The sequence below is a fragment of the Schistocerca cancellata genome, chromosome 7 (genome assembly GCF_023864275.1).
Source record: "Schistocerca cancellata isolate TAMUIC-IGC-003103 chromosome 7, iqSchCanc2.1, whole genome shotgun sequence".
NCBI classification, from domain to species: Eukaryota; Metazoa; Arthropoda; class Insecta; order Orthoptera; family Acrididae; genus Schistocerca; species Schistocerca cancellata.
This window is the reverse complement of record NC_064632.1, coordinates 441,121,227-441,142,110: the sequence shown is the minus strand read 5'-3', so window position 1 is coordinate 441,142,110 and position 20,884 is coordinate 441,121,227.

Sequence of the window (20,884 nt, the reverse complement as noted above, 5' to 3'; positions counted from 1 at the left end):
ATGGCTGTTAATGTTAGAACGTATCTGATGATTATATATCAGTTATTCACTATTCCCATTCAGTGGATTAAACATGTCCTGTTAAATGTACACAAGCTGCTAAGAAAAACGATGTAATTATCAAAGAAATATTTTGCTAAGATCTACGTACCAGTAGTGGTAGGTGTAATTATTTGAGGTACGTATAATTAACATTAGGTAAGAATGTTTAGGCACATTATTACGTTTTGTGCGCCTGCTTAGGTGGGTGGTAACGTGCTTGCCTCCGATGCACTGGGCCCGGTTTCGATTCCCGGTCGGGTTGGAGATTTTCTCCACCCGTGGATTGCGTGTTGTGTTGTCCTCATCATCATTTCATCCTCATCATCGGCCGCAAGCCGCCCAATGTGGCGTCAGATCAAATAAGACTTGCACTTGGCGGCCCAACTTCCCAGAATGGGGCCTGGGGCCTCCCGGCCAACAATGCCATTCGATCTTCTTTTTTTTTTTTTTTTTGATTATTACGTTCTGCGAAAAAATCTCAAAATTTACCCCTGAAGTAGTCAAACCTGTTAAATCAATTCTGCAAGAGATGATGAAACCTGAATCGTGGGGTACATCGTATTTCATAAAAAGATCAGGAAATGCTTGTCGTAGCTATAGAGGAATAAGACTTCTGAATTCTCATTTAAAATTGTGTTCAACAATCATTAACTTCAGGAGGAGGAAAGTATCTGATACCCTAATAATGGAAGAACAATCTCGCTATTACGACAATGAAAAAGGCAAGAATACAATCTAGAGACATACAAAACATTCGTAGTTTATGAAGATGTTTTCGATGGCGTGAACAAAAGCGGGCTTGGAATGTCTTGGGGGAAAGGAAGATAACCCAAATACTTGAGTTGGGACAAAAGGCACTTATAAGGTCACATATGACAAAGGCAGACAAAAAGAAAAATTTCGAGCAACAGAGGTGTTAGGCAAGGGTGTAGCTTCTCACTTAATTTATCCAATAAATACATAGACGGTATTTTTAGGCAGTTGAAATGAGAAGTTAACTAAAGTCTCTGTTAATACCAGAATACACGCATGTAACGATGCTTGTATTTGTTGACAATCAAATGTCTTCAAAAGACTGAATACATTGCTTAGTTCTAATATTTGAAATGTATTGTCTACACAGTTCAGTAAATAGGTACCTAGAGTAATGCCTTTAAGGTGAATACTGATTAAGTACTGATGCATTTTTTGGAATAAAAGAACGAGTCATAGAACAAATATCACATCTTTAGCTGTTAGTCTGTGATGTTAGTTACTCATATGAAAACGTCATCAGTAATAAGTAACTAAGTTTCAAAAGGTGTGTGGTATAATAAATTGAACGCGGGGTGGGAATGAAAGGAATGATATAAGTCTGAAATTGTATAAACTAATGATTACCCTTGTAATAACGCTGACCTGGATGCTGGATATTGGGTAAAAATAACAAAAGAAAATTCCTGTCGGGCTGAAATGAAATATTTAAGGAAACTAAAAGTATGTAGCCTTATAAATCAAATACACAAAAATATAGTAAGATAATAACTTCGCGGATACTTTAGGAATGGGAATTTTTGACGCTAGAGATTCTGGAGAAAAACAACAAAATTCTCAAAAATCTCGTAAAGCCACCAGAAAAATGTTGAACTGTGCTGCACTTTCTTGATCAGGTAAGCAAATCAACATATTATTAACACAAGAACGACGCTGTAGGAGTGTGAGTAAGCTGCCTATCGACCAGTTGTGGCTGTCGCGGTTTCAAACGCGGTTGTGCAAAACGAACATTAAGATGAGGTAGTTACACTTGTCCATAGGCGGATTTAAATGACCACATTTTCATTTGATCCTCGGGGAAATCTGCTGTAATTTAATTGGGAAACCGTAGTTCATTTACACTGTGCAACAGAGTTACAGGAGCACATATTCGTGAATCTGTAATTGGTTCCCATTGCGACGCATTACTATGAAATTTGGCTGAAAGATGCCTACAGCCTTCCTCTGTAATAGTGTCAAAGTGTGGCAGCCTGCGACGTCACCCTTAGGAGCGGCGAAGCTTCGAACAACGAGGTGTCGACACATGCGAAAAAAAAGTCCAGAGTTCAGATGTTCATGTGAGGTGTAAGGTGGACTCATAATCTCACAATGGCATCAAATTTCGCCAGAATTATGTCCAACGCCACAGTGGCTGTGTCTCGCTATGGGAAGGTCGTCACACCCCCTTTTGCTCACATTTCGCCCCTTCTTTTCACGCCTCTGCAATGGAGGTCAGACTCGCGACTCCCAACGTTTACGTGACCCCATATTCTTATGGGTGGCCGACGAAAAGGTTTTAGACGCACCGCCGCTCGGAACCGATACGAAACGGCTTTAGGGGATGGCATAAAGGGCGTCAATGAAAGCACCCCTTTCCTTGGTGTGTTGATTCCCACACATTTTGCCGTCGAGAACGACAGATGACAGTGCGAACGCAACTTTTGCTCTGAAGTACAGCAAGGAACCGCTAGGTATCACTCAAAACTATCTGACGACATCTGAACGCGATGCGAAGCAGCCAAGGGTGCTTATGAATTTTCGACTCTGCTGTTTCGCGTCCTACGATGGCGTGGTTACAGAGGTGTGAAACACTGACATATACATGAATAAAGCGGCAAAAAGTACCCTCACCCAAGTCGTCAACAACAACCATGCCAACCACCTGCCTTTGATGAGCACATTAAAAATACGGGGTGATTCTCAAAGATACGCAAATATTTTAATATGTTATTCCACAAGTAAAACTAAAGAAAAAAGTTCATATAAACATAGATCCGAAAATGTATGGTTACTTATTTACAGCTAATAAAATATTTTGCCTGAAATTTAGCAACTTGCCAGTATAAAGCCCTCGCAAAACTGTACGAGGTTAAAGTAAAGCACGATTTCCCATTATTTTATTGTTATTGGTCTGGTTTATCTAATAAAATATGTCCCAGACGTGTATCTGCAATAGTTTTCAGGAAGAAAAGATTATTATACAAGTAAATTTGTTTACTTTCCATTATGAATGTAGATACTTTATTTTATTGTTGACATCCGTTAGTGAGTTGTTTCAGTTAGTTTTCTGTATTGTTCAGTGAAAGAACATAATAACAACAGTGTATTTAAGTGAAGCCACATAGTAACTGTTGTAGTTTGTAGATGATTTGTGAATTAGGGATGCCTTTCAAATTTACGACAGAGAAATATGCCAATATGTTGTTTATTTATGGCAAATATGTTGGTAATGCTACGGCTGCAGTTAACGAATATCTCGTACGTTGTCCAACTCGTAGGAGTCCGAATGCACGAACCATTAGTGGAGAATTTCGAATGTTATTGGAGACAGGTTCTCTACCTAGCGTTCATAAGCAGTACGAGCGCTCGATACGTGAAGACGAGGATGGGGATATTATGGATGCCGTTCAACGTAGCCCGGCTACCAGTACACGACGTATATGATGTAGTCAATAAATTAAAATTTTTACGAAATTACTTCATTGCCTCTCTGGATGTTCTCGAAAAATACTGCAGATACACGTCTGCGACATGTTTTGTTAGATTCACCACCAGATCAATAACAACAAAATAAATGAATATCGTGCTTTACTTTAACCACGTACCGTTTTGAGATGGCTTCAAATTAGTGAAGTTGCTAAATTTCAGGCAAAATCTTTTATCAGCCGTAACTCCGTAACTAAACATTCACGGACCTATGTTTATATGAACTTTTTTCTTTAGTTTTACTTCTGGGATAAAATATAAAAATATTTGCATATCTTCGTGAATCGCCCTGTGTACCTCAATAGAGACAACATGTGACGATGTCCTAGCCGCTTGCAGACAGGTAATCCGATCGACACCGCTCCCATTCCGGACGGCATACTGAGAAACGCAAGAATAGCAACACAGCCTGCCTTCAGACACCTAAGGCTCTCGTCAATGGTTCTGTCTGTACAGGTACATTTTTAAGGTGCTCAGCAAAGGTGAGTGGAAGCTCCGAGGTCGATGCCGTACTGGGTGGTCTTAGACGGACCCTTTGCGGTGTGAGTCCTTCTGTACCTCTCCATCATGCCACACCGGCCGCTGTGGCCGAGCGGTTCTAGGCGCTTCAGTTTGGAACCGCCCTGCTGCTACGGTCGCAGGTTCGACCCCTGCCTCGGGCATGGATGTGTGTGGTATCCCTAGATTAGTTAGGTATAAGTAGTTCTAAGCCTAGGGGATTCAGATGATAAGTTCGATAGTGTTTAGAGCCATTTGAACCATTACGCCACAGGACGGTGCGAAATAGGAGGGCTGATAAACGCCCTTTTGCTTATTTGGATTACTATCAAGTTTCGTCGAATGGTTTAGAATAGACACTAGTGGTTGAAGCATGTATACCAGAGAAAAAATTGTCGTGCACTGTGTTCCAAAGTGTTGAAGCGTCAGCAGGTGTCAGCAGTGTCAAAGGTTGTCAAGAACATCGTCCTGTTGCTCATCACACTGCGAATTGTCGTTTTCAACTGCGAAATGTTTGGGCATCGAAGCCCTACGGAGAGGGATGGTTACATTGACGGACTGTGTGGCACCCCGTATAGCTCTTTCATAGAGGCGTTAAAATAAGGGGTGAAATGTGGGTAAGAGGGGTTGTGATGACCACCTCATCGCCTGACAGGTCCTCGGTGACGTTGAGCATAAGTGGTAAAAATGTTTGGGGATCATAAACCCATGGTACACCTCAAGTTGCCTTTTCTTCGCATGAGTCGTTTTTTGTTTGAAGCATCGTGGAGCCCAAGTTTGACGTCGCAGAGCGCCACGCTTTTGTGGAATTACAGAGGAAGGTTTTCGGCACCTTTGAAAGCGTCGCAATGGGAGAAAATCAATGGTTTTCGAAAAAATTATCCTTTAATTCCGAAGGGCAGTGTATAACACGAAATGACATGGAATTGAACACAGTTTAGATGGTATTCGTAAGCAAACGCATTTAATTATTTTTCATTCAATAAAATTAGATTTCCTCTTCCATTTAATTCATCGATGATTCTATTCAAAATCATAACAATTTTGCTGTATGGTTATCAAAACCAAGAATATAGTAATAGTCATTACTGAGTTCTTAATGAAAGGTAAACATTATTTTGTATATCTAGCGTATATAGAGCTATAGTCGAAGAATGCACTGTAATTCCAGCCACGAACTATGGAGGTGTATAGTGCTTGTTTGAACTGAAAAATAAATTTCGCTGAAACCAGAACCGTACATGTCACTGAAGAAACGTCAGCCGGTCGTCGTCTTGTGGTTAGCGGTGCTAAGTCGCGATCATATGCCTTGTGTTCGATTTCCGGCAGGGTCAGGGATTTTCTTCGCTTGAGACTGGGTATGTGTGCTGTCATCATCATTTCATCATCATCGACGTGCAAGTCGCCTACATGGCGTCGTATAAAAAGACTTGCACCAGGCGATCGAGCTTCACAGATGGTGACTCCAAGCCGAACATGCCATACCCACATTTCATTGAAGAAACAAAGGACAACATGAAATGCTGAAATACTAAAGGCGAGTGTGCGCGAGTGCGAAAAGATGAGGTAGTAACTGGAAACAACGGTACATCTAGTAACCCTCACGAAACACAACGAGTTTAGGTGTGGTTAAAAACAATTTTTTCCCCAGAAGGGTAGTGTTACTGACAATACTGTCACACGTATTTCAATGTGGTTCGTGTGCAACACTACGAAGAACCTACAGTAATTTTTTTGTGATTTACAGATGTGGACAATTTACTGAACATGTTAGCATCCTTCGATAAAAGCAGCAATATTGCACACGAAAGGAGTAGCGCAGAGCCTCTTCTAGAAGCCTATAGAAAAATATCAGCAGTGTAGGGGTAATTAAGAAATGCTTCCAAAGAACTTTTACTCAGGAGAAACAAGATACCTGCTTATGATGGTGGTTAGTGCGACATAGTGTACGCTGTATATGTTGACTTAAAGTTTCTGTGTCTATTTTTTAAATTCGTATTTTGACCCTCCTCTATACAGAGTTAGTCAGCTGTTCCTACCGATTTGTTTTATGTAACAAACCCTACTTACGTATCAGAAACAGTATCCAGACAGGCGACATCTACGTGATCGATCTGAGTTCCCTCTGATTCCCTTTGGGTGATCGTTAGAAACCAGTATCACACTGTAAAAAGTGAGGACTGGCCATGAGTTCCACGGCATTTTTGGACCAAGATATATGTCATTTGTGCCATATTGTCCAAGTCTCTCCACTCTTTCTTTGAGTAATTAGCGGTGTAGTCGTAAAGGTTTTGGATGTTTTAGAAGTTACATACCAGACAGTTGTTACTTCCACACTTCCCATTTTCAAATCTCCTTTTAATTTCGTTGCTTACAATGATGAAACGCAGTTTATAAAGCAAAGTTTCTGAACCATTTACGAATTATTAGGTACTATAAACTTTAAAAACTTATACAGACATCCAGAACCTCTGTGAGTGTGCCACTCATTACACAAAGAAAGACTTGAAACAATTGGATAAGTAAAGCACAAATAAAGTAATGTGTATCTTGGTCCAAAAATATCGTGTAACTCATGGTCAATTCTCACTTGTATTTTTTACAGTGCTATTCCGTTCCCTGACAATCGCCCAAAGCTCCCAGAGGGAACCTATATTGATTATGTAGCTGTTGCCTGTCTGGATACCGTTCCTGATGCAGACGTAGTGCCGGTTGCATTAAACAAATCGATAATGGCAAGTGGATCACCCTGTAGCTACATCAGCAGTCCCAACTCTGCCTTCAACGTCAAATTACCTTAGTGCCAGAAAGAAACATTTTTAAGTGTCGTAACGGCAAAGAAAACTACAGTCCAGAGACATAACCAGAGCGCATCCAACCTCAGCAGTTGTAGTCAATGACCTGCCTGTACAGCTGCTCCAAAAGCTGCGAGACGTTTGCCTGCTGAACTTTCTCGCATCTGGTAGAGTGACTCACTTTCATGTACCTACCACAGTTTGACGCACTAATACACTACTGGCCATTAAAATTGCTACACCAAGAAGAAATGCAGATGATAAACGGGTATTCATTGGACAAATATATTATACTAGAACTGACATATGATTACTTTTCACGCAATTTGGGTGCATAGATCCTGAGAAATCAGTATCCAGAACAACCACCTCTGGCCGTAATAACGGCCTTGATACGCCTGGGTTGAGTCAAACAGAGCTTGGATGGAGTGTACAGGTTCAGCTGCCCAAGCAGCTTCAACACGATTCCACAGTTCATCAAGAGTAGTGACTGGCGTATTGGGACGAGCAATTTGCTCGGTCAGCGTTGGCCAGACGTTTTCAATTGGTGAGAGATCTGGAGAATGTGCTGGACAGGGCAGCAGTCGAACATTTTCTGTATCCAGAAAGGCCCGTACAGGACCTGCAACATGCCGTCGTGCATTATCCTGCTGAAATGTAGTGTTTCGCAGGGATCGAATGAAGGGTAGAGCCACGGGTCGTAACACATCTGAAATGTAACGTCCACTGTTCAAAGTGCCGTCAATGCGAACAAGAGGTGACCGATACTTGTAACCAATGGCACCCGATACCATCACGCCGGATGATAAGCCAGTATGGCGATGACGAATACACGCTTCCAATGTGCGTTCACCGCGATGTCGCCAAACACGGATGCGACCATCATGATCCTGTAAACAGAACCTGGATTCATCCGAAAAAATGACGTTTTGCTTTTCGAGCGCTCAGGTTCGTCGTTGAGTATACCATCGCAGGCGCTCCTGTCTGTGATGCAGCGTCAAGGGTAACTGCAGCCATGCTGTCCGAGCTGATAGTCCTTGCTGCTGCAAACGTCATCGAATTGTTCGTGCAGATGGTTGTTGTCTTGCAAACATCCCCATCTGTAGACTGAGTGATCGAGATGTGGCTCTACGATACGTTACAGCCATACGGATAAGAAGCCTGTCATCTCGACTGCTAGTGATACGAAGCCGTTGGGATCCAGCACGGCGTTCCGTGTTACCCTTCTGAACCCACCGAGTCCATGTTCTGCTAACAGTCATTGGATCTCGACCAAAGCAAGCAGCAATGTCGCGATACGATAACCCGCAATCGGGATAGGCTACAATCCGACCTTTATCAAAGTCGGAAACGTGATGGTACGCACTTCTCCTCCTTACACGAGGCATCACAACAACGTTTCACCAGGCAACGCCGCTCAACTGCTGTTTGTGTATGAGAAATCGGTTGGAAACTTTCCTCATGTCAGGACGTTGTAGGTGTCGCCACCGGCGCCAAACACGTGTGAATGTACTGAAAAGCTAATAATTTGCATATCACAGCATCTTCTTCCTGTCGGTTAAATTTCGCGTCTTTAGCACGTCGTCTTCGTGGTGTAGCAATTTTAATGGCCAGTAGTACATGTGTCAACCGTCATCCTTTATTGGCTGATGTTCAGGACGCTTCCGCATGACGTAGAAACGAAACAGGTTCTGCGTGCTCAGTGCACAGTAGTCATATGTAAACCCAGAGGGCCAGCCAGTCATCATCAACTCGGCACTGATGTGGTGCCTAGTCTGTGTCAGACCCAGCCATGGAATCGACGCCGTACTTATGGCTCATGGGTTTCCACCGCCACCAGAATCTGAACCGCTGATCGCTGCCTGACCAACCAGGCCCTGGCAGCCACCACTCTGCCGTTGACTATGAAACCATTCGCTGTCGTGCTGCCGCCATCTGTTGGCCGGGGCGAGAACAGAAAGCCGTACAGCTCCCTGCTGTTGACGTCTGGCGCCGCCTGACACAAAGCCACAGCCAACAATCCAGTGTTCTTCTCCTCGGTGGCCCAGCGGACTGTCATACTGCCCCCAACCACAACGCAAGAAGACGTCGTAACCTGCCTTGTGTCGGCAGCTCCGAGACGGGATCTCTGGCCGCCGTGTGAGGAATGTCAAGACAGTGCGCCCTCTTCCGGTCTGCATGCGTATGCAGTGGCCGTACGCAACGTCTGCGATGCACGCCGCACGGAGTGACAGTAGTACTAGACTACGTATAATCGTGCTCTGAATGAGGCTGCAACTAAATAAATCTCCATTTAAGCTGGGATAATAAATGACTATTACCATCACTTCGATTCTCTGCAGCCACCCACAATGATCTCCTGTCTCCCTCGAAATCATACGAACGTAGGACGACCCAGGTGAGAGAAGGGATTCTTCACAACCAAGAAGTCGGATCTCACCACCCAGTAGCAGTCATTACACTCCCTCCCCTCCGCCCCTCCAATCCGCTACAGGAGATCCTTAATCGATTTAGCACGAAGATATGATCACAGAAACTATAATACAACTTAGTACCCGGGTAATTGTTGCGCCTCTAAAATGAATACCATTCCTCAAGAGTCAAGACTGTCAAGATCGCTGGAAAATCTTTTTATTGTTGTAAGCGGTGTAGCAATAAAAAGAATTGCTAGCGACCTTGGTAAAATTCAAGGACGATATAACTATCAGTTCACCCCCAACGACTGACGCAATACAAAACATACACTGAAGAACCAAAGAAACTGGTACACCTGCCTAATATCATGTAGAGCCCCAAGCGAGCACGCAGAAGTGCCGCAGCATGACGTGAAATGGACTCGACTAATGTCTAAACTAGTGGTGAAGGGAACTGACACCATGAATCCTGGAGGATTGTCCATAAACACGAGAAGGTGGAGATCTCTTCTGAACAGCACGTTGCAAGGCATGCCAGGAATTTACAGTAATGTTCATGTCTGGGGAGTCTGGCGGCCAGTGGAAGTGTTTCAAATCAGAGGAGTGTTCTTGGAGCCACTCCGTAGCAATTCTGGACGTGTGGAACTGCCCGAGCCCGCCGCACTGCACAACGGACAATAAACATGAATCGATGCAGGTGATCATACAGGGTGCTCACGTACTTGTCACTTGTTAGAATCGTATCTAGACGAATCAGGGGCCCCATATCACTCCAATGCACACGCCCCATTCCATTAAAGAGCCTCCACCAACTTGAACAGTCTCCTGCTGACATGCAGGATCATGGATTCATGAGGCTCTCCATGCCCGTACACGTCCATCCGTTCGATACAATTTGAAAGGAGACTCGTCCTGCCAGGCAACATGTTTCCAGTCATAAACAGTCCAATGTCGATGGTGACGGGCCCAGGTGAGGCGTAAAGCTCTGTGTCGTACAGTCGTGAAGGGAACACAAGTGGGCCTTCGGCTCCTAAAGCCGATATCGATGATGTTTCGTTCAATGGTTCGCTCGCTGATACTTGTTGATGGCCCAGCATTGAAATCTGCAGCAATTTGCGGAAAGGTTGCACTTCTGTCACATTGAACGATTCTCCTCTGTCGTCGTTGGTCCCGTTGTTGCAGTATCTTTTTCGGGCCGCAGCGATGTCGGAGATTTGATGTTTTACCTTATTTCTGATATTCACTGTACGCTCGTGAAATGGTCGTACGGGAAAATCCCCCCTTCATCGCTACTTCGAAGACGCTGTGTCTCGTCGCTCGTACGCCGACTACAGCATCACCTTCAAACTCACTTAAACCTTGATAACCTGCTATTGTAGCAGCAGTAACTGATCCAACAACTGCGCCAGACATTTGGTGTTTTATACAATAGGCGTTCCCGACCGCAGTGCAGTGTATATAAAATGGATACAATTTCCGATTTTTATTTTGGGTACTTCGTACACAGGGTGTTACAAAAAGGTACGGCCAAACTTTCAGGAAACATTTCTCACACACAAAGAAAGAAAATATGTTATGTGGACATGTGTCCGGAAACGCTTACTTTCCATGTTAGAGCTCATTTTATTACTTCTCTTCAAATCACATTAATCATGGAATGGAAACACACAGCAACAGAACGTACCAGCGTGACTTCAAACACTTTGTTACAGGAAATGTTCAAAATGTCCTCCGTTAGCGAGGATACATGCATCCACCCTCCGTCGCATAGAATCCCTGATGCGCTGATGCAGCCCTGGAGAATGGCGTATTGTATCACAGCCGTCCACAATACGAGCACGAAGAGTCTCTACATTTGGTACCGGGGTTGCGTAGACAAGAGCTTTCAAATGCCTCCATAAATGAAAGTCAAGAGGGTTGAGGTCAGGAGAGAGTGGAGGCCATGGAATTGGTCCACCTCTACCAATCCATCGGTCACCGAATCTGTTGTTGAGAAGCGTACGAACACTTCGACTGGAATGGACAGGATCTCCATCGTGCATGAACCACATGTTGTGTCGTACTTGTAAAGGCACATGTTCTAGCAGCACAGGTAGAGTATCCCGTATGAAATCGTGATAACGTGCTCCATTGAGCGTAGGTGGAAGAACATGGGGCCCAATCAAGACACCACCAACAATGCCTGCCCAAACGTTCACAGAAAATCTGTGTTGATGACGTGATTGCACAGTTGCGTGCGGATTCTCGTCAGCCCACACATGTTGATTGTGAAAACTTACAATTTGGTCACGTTGGAATGAAGCCTCATCCGTAAAGAGAACATTAGCACTGAAATGAGGATTGACACGTTGTTGGATGAACCATTCGCAGAAGTGTACCCGTGGAGGCCAATCAGCTGCTGATAGTGCCTGCACATGCTGTACATGGTACGGAAACAACTGGTTCTCGCGTAGTACTCTCCATACAGTGACGTGGTCAACGTTACCTTGTACAGCAGCAACTTCTCTGACGCTGACACTACATTTATCGTCAACTGCACGAAGAATTAACTCGTCCATTGCAGGTGTCCTCGTCGTTCTAGATCTTCCCCAGTCGCGAGTCATAGGCTGGAATGTTCCGTGCTCCCTAAGACGCCGATCAATTGCTTCGAACGTCTTCCTGTCGGGACACCTTCGTTCTGGAAATCTGTCTCGATACAAACGTACCGCACCACGGCTATTGCCCCTTGCTAATCCATACATCAAATGGGCATCCGCCAACTCCGCATTTGTAAACATTGCACTGACTGCAAAACCACGTTCGTGATGAACACTAACCTGTTGATGCTACGTACTGATGTGCTTGATGCTGGTACTGTAGAGCAATGAGTCGCATGCCAACACCAGCACCGAAGACAACATTACCTTCCTTCAATTGGGCCAACTGGTGGTGAATCGAGGAAGTACAGTACATACCGACGAAACTAAAATGAGCTCTAACATGGAAATTAAGCGTTTCCGGGCACATGTCCACACAACATCTTTTCTTTATTTGTGTATGAGGAATGTTTCCTGAAAGTTTGGCCGTGCCTTTTTGTAACACCCTGTATACAGCGTTGCAGGAGAAATGGTCAATTACCAGAGATATGACTGGAATGATCATATCATTCGAAGCATAAAATGTAGTAAACGTGGGCTCTAAAATGCGTATCTAAAGATCCAAGAGCACTTTTTCATTTTCCTAAAATGCGTACCTTAAGAGCTTTGAGCACTTATTCAGTAGAAGAGCAGCGAAGATGAACAAGTGCTCTTATCTCGTAAGGTATACACTTAAAGGCTTTGGTCCATACTACCATCTATTAAAATATGGAAAGGAAAGAGTTTGCAGTGGAAAGGCATGCTACACTTGTAGACGAGAAGATCTGCTCGTAGCTCATAAGGTGCACATTTTAGATCCCACGGTTACTAGAATTTTTTGGTTCGAATGATCATTTTATGTCGCATCACTGAATACTGACTGTTCCTCTTCCTGTACAAATACTACAGCATCTACAATCAGCAGCGCAATACTCTTGTTAACGCACTCCTCAGCACTTGCAAACTACGTGTTCAATTATTTGGCAGAAGTATTTCAATCTCTGTCTTCCTGTCTTCCTCTACAGTTTTGCTCTCTACAGCTCCCTCTAGCACCATAGAAGTCATTCCCTGATGCCTTAACAGATGTCACATCATTCCGTCCCTTTTCCTTCTCAGTGTTACCCAAATATTCATTTCCTCTCTGATTCTGCGCAGAACCTCCTCATTCCTTACCTTATCAGCCCACCTAATTTTCCTCATTCTTCTGTGGCACCAAGTCTCAAATGCTTCGATTCTCTTCTGATCAGGTTTTCCCACAGTCCATGTTTCACCACCATACAATGTTGTGGTCCAAATGTATATTCTCAGAGATTTCTTCCTCAAATTAATGCCAATATTTGATAATAGTGGACTTTTCTTGGTTAGAAATGCCCTTCTCGCTAGTGGTAGTTCGCTTTTCATATCGTTCTTGCTCCTTCCGTCATGGGTTAGTTTGCTGCCTAAGTAGCAGAACTCCTTAACTTTATTCACTTCGTGATGACGAATTCTTTTGTTAAGTTTCTCGCTGTTATTATTTTTGCTACTTGTCATTGCTTTCGCCTTTCTTCCATTTATTCTGAATCCATATTCTGTATTCATTAAACCGTTAACTCATTCAGCATATCCTGTAATTCTTCTTCAGTTTTACCGAAGATTGCAATGTCATCACCGAATCTGATCATCGACATCTTTTCACCATGAATTTTAACCCCACTCTTTTGTTCTTATTTCTGCCATTGCTGACTCGATGTTTAGATTAAACGGCAGAGGCTAAAGACTACATCCCTGTATTACACCGTTTTTAATCCGAGCACTTCGTTCTTGGTCTTCCACTCTTATTGTTATCTCTTGGCTCTTGCACGTATATTATCCATCTTTCCTTTCATCTTACCCCCATTTCCTTCAGAATTTCGAATACCTTATGCCGTTTTACATTGCCGAACGCTTTTTCCAGGGGTTGTTAAATCCTATGAATTTGTCTCCTTGACAAGCTCTAAATCCTGAATGTCTTATTGTTCAAGTACATCTTAACCTTTGGTACGTGAAGGTTCATAAGAGGTTGCTAAGCAGATAACTGCACGAGTTTAATACAAAGAAAACCGGTGTAACTCATAGCACGCTTATGACGACACAAATAAAGGCATTTGTTCCCTAACATACTTACGAAAGTACTTCCACCCCCAGAAAATGGGTGACGTGCAGTCCTCATTAGTTAACCATGCACTATTAGTTTACAAAGAAGAGCTACCAATTGGTACATGACTGCTTTAAAATATTTCGAGCTTTTTCATATGTCGAGTCATGCCCATTGCATTTGGATTTTGTAACTATTATTGATACAGTCGTTCCCGATGTATCGATTGTCAACGCCGCTGAGAGTGTTTGGACAGGATAAGCGCGCGGTTGAAAATGCCAACTGAAGACCTGCGCAGGAGCGGGACGAGGTCAAGGTGCCAACAGCAGCCTGTAGAGAGAGAGGGCGTAACTGATGGATGCCGAGCGGCTTGCATGTCGGACACGTGAGCTTTCTGGGCCAGGGAAGCGGGAGTTGGAACTGTTGGCAGAGAAGTAAGGAGCTGTTACCGTCGTAGCCGTGGAAGTGCAGCGAAGTGTGCAGCGTAGTACACAGAAAACGTGGTCGGGACGAAGGGAGGCGTGGGCCGTTCCAGGGTGGCCGCGTCTAACTGAGCACCGTGAGCTTAACGAGGCTTTCCGCTGATCCGTAACGAATCAGCGTCAGCTACGTTTTCTGGTCCCTACAAAGACAGTGTTGTTACGGCTTAATTTTCAGCATTGCCAAGATAGACTAATTCAAGTGCCTTCTTGAGGATTTTGTTTCGGAAACTCTTGCAGAGTCAGAACGGTCGACTTTGCTGTGATTGAATCTTAAATTTGCCAAAGCAAAGTAGGAACTCAGCTCGCATTTAAAGTGAGGCGACTTGATGACTGATTTTCCAGCTTCACGATAGTGCGGCCAGTCATTGCGGCCGCCAGTTATCTCGGTATTAAATGGGGCTTTACTGTTTTCCAAATTGATATCACTGAATTAATTTACAGTTCATGCGCCAGTCTTGCGAGACGCGTTTAGTATTGTCTTACCCGTGTAATTTATTGTGGTTTTCTCCGTTATTGAGGTGACCTTGTGTGTATCTGTATTATAAGGCGCCCTGGCACGGCGTGGCTCACCGATGTATTTTCCTGTGTATGTGACTTCAGTCTGGTACGCTGCTGTTACGAACAAGAATTTTCCTCCGTTTTAATTAGAGGTTGTTAAAGTAATGTGGTAATTCCAAGTCCGTATTTGAGTGAAGCTCTTTAGGTCTGACCAGCTCATGAAAGTTATGATGCTGTATTTTGGGCAGCGACCTGAGTAAACTGTCAGTTGCTTTTAAACTGAATCATTTTGTCAGTTATTGAAATTAAAGTTTTCTGAAACATTCCTAACCAAGACAATTGTTGCTAAATTTTTTCTTTGTAATTGTCGATGGTGTGGTCAAGTTTTAATTAGTTCATTCACAGGTCTACAATTATTAGTGTTAAGTTTCTTTTTAATACCTTTGTTTTTTGGTCTGTAAATATTTGTTGGTGATAAGGGTGTAGAAGTTCATTTATTCCACTAAATTCGAAATTTTACTGGTATCAGCTGTTCAAACATTTCTGAGGAATTTCACTAGTTTGTTAAGGCATTATTTATTACTGCAGTTGCTGCATTCGTTTTAAACACTTGGTCAAATTAACTTTTGGTTTATGTTGTTCAAATACCAATGTGTGCAAGTATTTTCTATGGCATGTAATAAATGATTAAATGTGAAAGTCTGAAAGAAAAGACCCAGTGGCTTGTCATCGAAGGATCCCTGAATCCAAACCATGCTGCTGAACCGCACTTAGTGCACTGCAGTTATCCCCCCCCCCCCCCCCCCCCCAAAAAAAAGCATCGTTTAAGCACTACAAGGATTGAGTGGTTTTCACACCAAATATGAAAAGAACAGAATGAAAGAAGATGTAATGGGGAAAAAAGAAAGCAGTCACAAACTTCTAGGAATGACAATATATGTTTGATATCTATGCAGATTGTAAAAATCTTAATAAGTGAATCTGTAGTTGTGTAATGGTACATATCATTGTTTTCTGAGGTGACAACTCATTGTTGCTAAAATGTCACCTTGCTGCAGGTTTCACATATAATATGTATTCTGTGAATCGTTGTAACAACCAGATTGTTACAGAAGGATTCTGATAACTATTGTAGTTGGACTGATAAGAATTGACGTTTCCAGACAACTGATGAGAGAAGGAACATGTGGAAAACACTAACTTGAAGAACAGACAACAGGATGACAGGGTATTATTAAGGCATCAGGGCGTAACCTCCATGGTACTAGCACGAACTGTAAAGTGCGAAAATTGAGAGGGGAGCCAGAGGCTGTAATATACCCAACAAATAGTCAAAGGTGGTTAGGTGTGAGTGTTTCTCTGAGAAGCAGTGGACTTCTTACTGCATTATAGCTTATCGTTCAACACCTTGACATAGAACATGGTAACTAATGAATTATTGTAATGTTTGTTAGAACAAATCAGCGAAAGATAGCTTTCCTTCTTTTTCCGAAGTATAACTGTGAGTACATAGTTGTGTACCATACTACAGAAAGAATATCTAGAATATTCACTGAAGTGACTATTGAGTTAGTGAAATATGTTTCACTAGAGTGGCTCATACATGCAAAGTTTGCCTTGCCATGGTTTGCGCCGCTCCCTCCGTTGGAGGTTCGAGTCCTCCCTCGCGCATAGGTGTGTGTTGTCCTTAGCATAAGTTAGTTTAAGTTAGATTAAGTAATGTGTAAACCTAGGGATCGATGACATCAGCAGTTTGGTCCCATAGGAATTTGCCACAAATTAGAATTTTAATGTTTGGGTTTTTCTTCTAGTTTGCTTCCACAGCGCAAAAAGTAAGTTATGCTTAATAGGAAAGTTTTATTTATTTTCTTAAGATAAAAAACTATTGTTTAGAAGTAGCCGAAAAATCAGTAACTTTATTACTTTCATTTTAATTACTAATGTCATATTAAATTTAATGCTACGATTCATAAAGCTATTGAGTTCAATGCTTGTGAGGCAAGTAGGACAAGAAAATCAGTTCTGTTAAAAAATTCCTATTCTTTGACAAAATTGGGAACTTGCGGCACTACTTAGCTATAACATTAAGTACATGTTTCTTCGTTGGTCGGACTTAATGTGCGAAATCTTCATTTTTGAGCCATTGTTTTTATAAAGCCCCGTGAGAGATATCAGCATCAACAAACTTATATTTTCACTTTTTATAAAGAATATCTAGGTCCAGACATGGTGCTTTGGCTTAAGAAGGGCAAATATTAAATTTTCTTCTTGTGGTCATAATTCGAATTCATCACGGAACAAACATTTTCAAGCAGTAAAGAGCTTTTGTCAGCAACTTTGTTTTACGTATAGCCCATGAAGCACCAAAAGGTACTAAATGAGATCGTGCTTGTAACACAGAGTTGCATCTGCATTACTAAACGGCTAATGCGGTTCATAATGTTCACGGTTCACAGTTCCAGATGAAGATTGCGTACCTAACACCTGCCAGAGGTAACAAAATTGTGATTTTAAGTATTTCACATAACTATTGCCAGAATTTAGCCATTCAGAGGTATAATCTTATGTCAAAGGTAGTAAGACATTCAACGAACAGCTGAACACACTTTTGGCTACTGTCAGCCACCTTTGGGCTGCTGTCTCGGGCTGTTGCAGTAGTAGAGAATTTGGCACCTAGCACGGCCGCCTCAGTTCTCGCTTGTTTCGCCCACGGGCTCTGCTGCCGAGGCACCTCCTAGTGTACCTGACGTGGTGGATTTGCCCTCGTAGCAGGCTGAGTGGCGGGTGGCAACGTTTTTGCCTCACTCGAGGTGGAGAGGCAATGTGGAGACCGGCTGTTTGGCCTCTCCTATCCGCCGACCAGACACACTTGGGCAGTGACTTGCTAATTATCGAGAAGTACAACGTTAGGCGCGTTTGGAGCACCTTAAAGACGATAGCGTTCAGGGCGAGAAACAAAGCCATTGTGCCCTCAGTATGTCTGCGGTGGGCCTCATCCGAGATGTGGAAGAGGTCTTGCCCTGCGTGTAGCGTAAAGTCGTTTGCAAGTTGTGGCTCACTTCCATACCAACGATGCCTGTAGCACGGTTTATGACGGCATCCTCAGTTCATACAGCTGGCGGAAGTGGTGAATGCTGCTGGCCTCGTACATGGGGTGCAAGCAGAGCTCGCAATTTGCAGCATTGTTCCCAGAGTTCATCTGAGTCCTTTGGTTCAGAGCTGGGCGGAAGCTCTCAGACAGTCTTAGCTGCAGATTTCTCGACCTGCTTTATCGGGTGGGGAATTGCAGGGCTGCCCTTCGTAGGTCAGGGGTGCACTACACAAAGCAAGTAGCTATTCGAGTAGCGTAGTACTTGTGGGGTGCACATGGTTCCTTTTCAGGCGACGCGGTAGTTTGAGGTACTCCGATGAACGCTCGCCAGACGATACACAGATTCGAAATGACACCACGTTCAAAGTAAACACAAATCGACTGTCAAAATGTTGTCAGTAAATCGTAGAAGTATTCGTATTATCCGGTCACGTATAACAGGTGTAGGTGAAATCGAGTTAACTGTCGTACGCTGTCAACTGATTCCAAGATCATGCAGTACTAGTTGGGCGCTGCTTTAACCTACCTAGTAAGCGCTGTGGAGTCTATGGATTCACTGCAGGGAGTACAGACATACGATCCGAAAACTGTCTTCAGTTCGACATCGCAAACGCAATGCAAATATTTTCGGCCTTGTGCCTACAAACTGGACCTACAAACACGCCTGACACTGTCGACTGCGTCAGTATAGAGAAAGGGATCAATGATCATGGTGTCTTCACAGCTACTGGGGTTACTAAACTTAATAAATCAGTAGGGAGGCTAGGAGAGTGTTTCTGCTAGAAAGAGCAGATACGAAATTGTCATTACCCTCACATAGACAACATTTAGTTCCAGTATGATGGACGTAGAGACATTATGGGCAAAGTTTAAACAGGTTGTAAATCGTGCTCTGGAAAAGTATGTGGCAAGTCAGTGGATTAAGGACGTAAAAGACCCGCCGCGGCTTAATACCTAACTTCGAAAAATGTTGAGAAGCGAAGACTTTTGCATTTTCCGTTCGGAAGAGAAATGACGACTTGCAAAGGTTAGTAGAAATTCGCGCGCCTATAAAAAGATGTATGGGCTAAGCGTATAACAACTAAAGTCGTACCTTAACAAAAGATCCGGCTGAGAGCCCGAGAACTTTCTGGTCCTATATGACGGTGTATACGGCTACTGTCCAATTACCCATTAACCAGTCTGATGTGACAGTAGAAGACAGCAAAAGGAAATCCGAAGGTTTAAATTTCTCATTTAAGAAAGAGTTCACGCCGGAGGTTTATACAAACATACCGTCGTTTGATCATCGAGAAGACTCCAGTGTGGAGGACATACCAATAGGAATCCCTGGCGTAGAGAAGCAACTGAAAGACTTGAAAATAAGTAAGCCGCCAAATCCGGATGGAATGCCAGTTTGTTTTACAAAGAGTACTTTACGGCATTGGCCCCTTACTTAGTTTGCATTCACCGCGAACCTCTCGCCCAGCCCAAAGTCCCAAGCGATTGGGAAAAAACGAAAGTGACTCTTGTGTATAGGAAGGGTAAAAGAACGGACCCCCAAAATTACAGACCAGTGTCATTTACATCGGTTTGTTGTAGAATTTTTGAACATATTCTGAGTTGGAAATAAAAATTTTTCTTGAGACGCGAAAGATACGATGCACCGATCAGCACATTAGAAAGCACCGATAATGCGAAACTCAGCTTTCCCTTTTCTCATACGACAGTCTGCGAACTATAGATGAAGGGCAACAGGCAGATTTCATATTTCTAGATTTCCGAAAAGCGTTTGACACGGTGCTCCACTGCAGACTGTTAACGAAGATACGAGCATTTGGACCAGGTGTCTAAGGCGCTGCAGTCATGGACTGTGCGGCTGATAACGGCGGAGGTTCGAGTCCGCCCTCGGGCATGGGTGTGTGTGTTTGTCCTTAGGATTATTTAGGTTAAGTAGTGTGTAAGATTAGGGTCTAACGACCTTAGCAGTTAAGTCCTATAAGATTTCACACACATTTGAATTTTTTTTTTTTTTTTTTTTTTTTTTTTTTTTTTTTTTTTTTTTTTTGCCAGGTCTCCAGATGTGTGAGTGGTTCCAAGACTTCTTACGTAATAAAATACAGTACGTTGTTATCGAAGGCGAGTGTTCATGCGAGATAAGGGCACTGTCAGGAGTGCCCCAGAGATGTGTGCAAGGACTACTATTATTTTCTGTATGCATGACCGTCTGGAGGGTACGGCGAGTAGCAACCTGCAATTGTTTGTTGATGATGCCGTCTTTGAGTGATTGTAGGACGATATAACGTAGACAGAATTTCTAGTTGATGTGACAAATGGCAGCTAGCTCTATATACAGAAAAATGTGAGTTAATGGTGAAGAGTAGCAAAAAGAATCAGTAATGTTTGAATACAGCATTAGTAGCGTGCTGTTTGACACAGTCTCGTTGTTTAAATGTCAGGGCTTAACGTTGCAGAGCGATATGAAATGGAACGAGCATATGAGGATTATGGTCGACGTCGGTTTACTGAGGAACAGTGTGGTTCTTCTGCAAAGGCGACCGCATATAGGACGCTGGTGCGACTTATTCTTGAGTACTGCTCGTTTGGGATCCGAACCAGATCGGATTAAAGAACATCGAAGGAATTCAGAAGCGAATTGCTAGATTTGTTACTGGTAGATTCGAACATTACGCAGGTAATGCAGAACTCAAATGGCACACCCTGGAGAGAAGGTGACGCTCTTTTCAAGGAACACCATTGATGAAATTTATAGAACCGATACTTGAAGCTGAATCCAGTATCATTCTGCTGAAGCCAACGTTGATTTCGCGGAAGAACCACGACGATAAGATAAGAGGA